Source organism: Oncorhynchus tshawytscha, linkage group LG05, assembly GCF_018296145.1.
Source record: "Oncorhynchus tshawytscha isolate Ot180627B linkage group LG05, Otsh_v2.0, whole genome shotgun sequence".
In the NCBI taxonomy this organism is placed as follows: Eukaryota; Metazoa; Chordata; class Actinopteri; order Salmoniformes; family Salmonidae; genus Oncorhynchus; species Oncorhynchus tshawytscha.
The window spans coordinates 34,560,133-34,565,817 of record NC_056433.1 but is presented as its reverse complement, the minus strand read 5'-3'; the positions used below and the strand labels follow the sequence as shown (position 1 = coordinate 34,565,817).

Here is a 5,685-nt window from a genome sequence, read left to right as displayed (position 1 = left end):
CTAGACCTATTTCATTCCTATACGTTTATATTCAATACGTCACCGATTCAACAGCATGAACATGGAATATGTATTTCTTCTCAAACTGATCACAACAGTCTAAATTGTTTTAATCACAAAAATGACAGATTCTGTCTTTATCATCGTGTTTGATTTGAAGAGGTGGGTATGTTTTTTTAAACCTACATGTGTGAGTTTTGATCACATTTATGTCAAGTTTAAATTCACCATAGGCTAATGTTCATTTGACGTCACTTTCTGACCCACAAACGCGTGTTGTTGTAAATCATGCTATTTCTTCATTTGGAGTTCATTTACCGGTAACCACAATGATTCACCCCAAAAGAAGTGCCAGATATCGACGTGACAGGTTCGAGTCTGCAAAAAAACGGACCCATGGCCGTGATCACCCCCCCCTCTCTCTCTCTCTCTCTCTCTCTCTCTCACACACACACACACACTCTCTATCTCTCTCTCCCTTCCTCTATCCATCTCTCTCTCTCAGTTGACGGGAGGTAATCCCCGCCATGTGAGAGGGCGGCACGAGCTGTGGAGGTGGGTTGTTTTTCATTCACATCCTGCTGCACCTATAAAAAGCACAACTCTGTGAGACAGAGCCTGAAAACAGATGGGAAAAGGTGACTGATACGATTGTCTATATCTGCATGCTTACATTGCCGGCCAGACATCATCGGCAGGGCGAGATGCAGAAGTCTGCAGGTGTCCTGACGGTGCTGGCCCTGAAACACACAGCTCTATGTCTGATTCTGCTGCCCCGGTTCCTCCTGGCAGCGCTGATGCTGTGTCTCCTGGACGTCCTGTGTATCAGGAGGAAAGTGCTGCTGAAGATGGAGGGCAGCAGCCCCGAAGACCCGCCTGTCTGCGTCTCCGACTCCAACAAGATGTTCACCCTGGAGTCGCTCAGGGCGGTGTGGTACGGGCAGAAATTAGACTTTTTCAAATCCGCGCACCTTGGACTTATCGCGCCCAACACTGAGGTTGTGCAGCTGCAGGAGCGGCGCAGGGTCAGGGTCCTAGACTATGTGAAAGGGAGGAGACCTCTCATCCTCAACTTCGGCAGTTGCTCCTGACCACCGTTCATGACGCGCCTGGCTGCGTTTCAGCGCGTCGCGAGCCAGTATGCGGACATCGCCGACTCCCTGCTTGTATATATCGAGGAGGCGCATCCCTCGGACGGCTGGGTGAGCTCCGACGCGCCATACCAGATCCCCAAGCACTGCTGTCTGGAGGACAGACTGAAAGCCGCTCAGCTGATGCACTCGGAGGTTCCCTGCAGCAGTGTGGTGGTGGATACTATGGACAACTCGTCCAACGCGGCTTACGGAGCCTATTTTGAGAGACTTTATATCCTGAGGGATGAGCGGGTCGTGTATCAGGGGGGCAGGGGACCGGAGGGCTACCGGATATCAGAGCTTAGGAACTGGCTCGAGCAATACCGGAATGATTTGGAGAATTCCAGCAGAACAGTGGTGGTCCACGTTTAACTTAAAGATAACCATTAGGCGCGTGAAGTGTCCACACAGTGAAGAAGTATTCAGATGCTGCTACAAACTCTTGACACACTGCACATATGACTAGGCCTATACATGTTGTTTTGGTTCAGAAGCATTATAGAATTAGTACACATATTAGTAATGTTTATTATGATGTAAAACGCACGATAGGCTTAGTTGTTCAGTTGTGCTCGTCTTGACACTAATTATTTGTTTGGTTGTTTGTTTGTTTTTGTAAGGAGCTGTCTTTGATTTGAACCTGTGCAAAAGTTTGACTTATTTCAGTTTGACCTTCATTTGATTATGATCACTTTATTTTTATACTATATGGTCTCTACCGTGTGTGTGTGTGTGTGTGTGTGTGTGTGTGTGTGTGTGTGTGTGTGTGTGTGTGTGTGTGTGTGTGTGTGAGAGAGAGAGAGAGAGAGAGAGAGAGAGAGAGAGAGAGAGAGAGAGTGTGCGTGCGTGCGTGAAGCTAAATGGCTAATACCTTTTACTCTAGTGTTGTTGTGAAGTTCGGTTTTTAAAGGGTTTTAAACCAGGAAACTGATACTGATGTTGTTTGATACTAGAGTACTTGGCGACTAGCAATGTCTTCAACGAACAAATTGCCAAACGGTTCTGTAAATTGTTTATATTTTATTGAACAAATATTTGTAATAAATGTTAGAACACATTGATCTTATGACTCCTGAGTGCATCTTACTGGCAAGTAAATCTAGGCCTATTTGTTCATTATCATACGATGATGTTATGTCATCCTTATCTTTTCAATGCAAATTGTCCACTTCACGTGCACGTTCAGAGGGAGAGAGAAAGACAGCTAATAGCGCTGATGTGTCTGTGGTTATCATTGATTAGGTGGCAATGATTAAGTAGGCGTATGTTAACCATTCAATTCCTTTTTAATTCAACCGAAATCAAGAAATCAGTTCAAATTCAAGTGAAAATTGTTGACGTTTTGTGTTTTAATGTATTCATTTTATTTTAGCTTTATTTTACCAGATTAGTCTCATTGATATTAAAAATCTAAAAGAGACCTGACTAAAATAGCAGCACACAAAGTTTTAGACCCATCTATAATATAAAACACAGAGCAGTACAGTTTAAACATTTTGCAGAGGAGCTCTTAGTCATGCAATTTTACATCTAACTAATATGTTTGGTCCAGTGAAAAAATGTGCATGAAAACGAGTCGTCTATCTTTGAATGACAACAAACATTTAATTGAAGAATCCCTACTGTTGACCAATGACCATTGAAGGGGCAAAGACTTCGTGTGCACGACCACGCAAAAAAAACCTTGCAGAAGAACAAAACGAACAAAAACATCACACAATGTCTTCATAATTTATGCACAAACTGTTCCAAACTGTTTCGGATGGGAAGCATGAGGATGCCAATAAGGCACAAATTATTTGGGGAGGTGTGATGCATCTAGGGTTCAAAACATTGCCCGCCCCCGACTTCATTGTCCCTAGCTTTAAACCAATTTAAGGAGGCGAGCTCCTGCAATTTAATGTCCCTTAATAGCTAATTAGAAGAGGAAGGGCCAGAGCATGCTTTTTTTGCCCATCTCTGTACAGTGATTTTGTGACAAATTGTTTCTTCATATCTAGTTCATGTCCCGAATTCAAGTGAAATTGATCCTTGGCACCACCTCAATTGTATCCAGATCGTGAACACCAAGTATACACAGCTACAGTATATTGATTTGATGAAGTGAAACCATTGTGTAGTATTATATGTCATGTTGATGGGTGATTGGGAATCCCCTATAATGGAAGGCACTTAATGCTGTGTTTTTTTTAGCCCCAAGGTGATCTCTTTCTCTCTCTCTCACACACGCCATGAATCAGCGACACGATTAAGATCCAAGTGGCCTGTGCCATCCTTGATTTAATGTTATCAACTCTGTTAGTAGCCACTTAATCTCTATCCGTATTAGCTCTCTCTCTCTCTCTGTGTGTATGTGTGTGTGTGTTGCTGTGATGCAAAGTCCCTCTAAAATACAGACCATAGTAAGTCCTGGGGCTAGATCAATCAACTACAGGCTTAGAAGGCTTTTATACACACACACACACACACACACACACACACACACACACACACACACACACACACACACACACACACACACACACACACACACACACACACACACACACACACACACACACACACACACACACACACACACACACACGTGCTCCTTCATCCCCATAATCACCTGTACAACTCACTCCATCTCCACACCATTCACACAGTGTTTGTATTCACCTAATGTTCTTTGTGTGTATCAATCAACTACAGGCTTAGAAGGTTTTTATACACACACACACACACACACACACACACACACACACACACACACACACACACACACACACACACACACACACACACACACACACACACACACACACACACACACACACACACACACACACACACACACACACACACACACACACACACACACACACACACACACACACACACACACACGTGCTCCTTCATCCCCATAATCACCTGTACAACTCACTCCATCTCCACACCATTCACACAGTGTTTGTATTCACCTAATGTTCTTTGTGTGTATACCTTATACCTGAACCTTGACCCCCATGGCCAGACCTCATCCTATACTCCTGGGGCTTGTTAACCCTTTCAAAAGGTGAATCTGCTTGACCCATGCAGTTGTAACAACAGAGCTGCACCTTGTGTTGCCGTGAAGACATCACAACCAATCAAAGAGAGGCGTACCAACAGGAACTGTCATTAAGGAATTCAGAATAACAGTGGGCTTCTTGGCCCTGGATCTGCCAGTAAAGATACAGAACCAGGAATGACAAAACCAGGAATGACAATATCAGGAACAGATAAAAGGAAATTAAATGAAAGGGTAGTGTGTCCACCCACTCTGCCTGGAATGGGTGAAAATGCGCGTTCCTTATGTTATAAAATGCATTTTATCTGCTAGGATAATGAGGAATCATTGTAAACACTACCCTTTAACTACCAGCTATACTGATGAGGTAACGGTTTATTTAATTTAAATCAGGTATTCCCAAACTGGGATACGCACAATGCTGTAAGGGGGTACGCCAAATAAAAATGTGATTCACATTTTTTTTAAACAGTTCATTTATATTTTCCAACTGTGCTATACATTTGGGTGAGTTTTTTTTCCTTGCCTAAGTAGCCTCGTTTCACTGCCAAAAATGAAATTAAACCATCTAGTTTAAGGAAGCCTAGTCAAATAATTAACATCCAATCACATTAACTGTTACTCTCTCGCAGGAATCCTTCGCTCTTGCGCAGATATTTAGAAACTAAACATGACAATTTGAAAAATAAGCCACAGGAGTTTTTTGAGCGAGAATAAAGACGTGTATAAAAGCATTAATAAGAAGCATCTTATATGGTGAGCTACCGAGTGGCCAAGCCCCATTATTGTGGAGGACTTCATTCTTTTTATTTTACCCCTTTTTCTCCCCAATTTCGTGGTATCCAATTGTTTTTAGTAGCTACTATCTTGTCTCATCGCTACAACTCCCGTACGGGCTCGGGAGAGACAAAGGTTGAAAGTCATGCGTCCTCCGATACACAACCCAACCAAGCCGCACTGCTTCTTAACACAGCGCATCCAACCTGGAAGCCAGCCGCACCAATGTGTCAGAGGAAACACCTTGCACCTGGCAACCTTGGTTAGCGCGCATTGCGCCCGGCCCACCACAGGAGTCACTGGTGCGCCCGGTCAAACCTTCCCTAACCCGGACGACGCTAGGCCAATTGTGCGGACCTCCTGGTCGCAGCCGGTTACGACAGAGCCTGGGCACGAACCCAGAGTCTCTGATGGCACAGCTGGTGCTGCAGTACAGCGCCCTTAACCACTGCGCCACCTGGGAGGCAGGACTGGACTTCATTCTGGCTGGGACAATGCTGGGGAGAAAGGCCAAACAAACAGACAATGCCTTCATCAAACTACATTGTTTCACGACACATTAGTGATATGGCAGGAGATGTTTTGAAACAATTACTGCTTTGCAATCTGTAACATTAATGCTAGTATGAACTCGAATGAAGGGATGACGCTTTTGGTCTTTAGCAGAGCGCTGAAACAGAACTGCACCCACGCCAACGTCAGAGGCATCCACCTCTACCACGA

General features: G+C 44.2%; 1 pseudogene; it reads left to right on the top strand.

Annotated features, from left to right (window-relative positions):
* The first annotated feature begins 475 nt into the window (after positions 1-475).
* Positions 476-2,194, top strand: LOC112218113 (annotated as a pseudogene).
* The last annotated feature ends 3,491 nt before the right edge of the window (positions 2,195-5,685 follow it).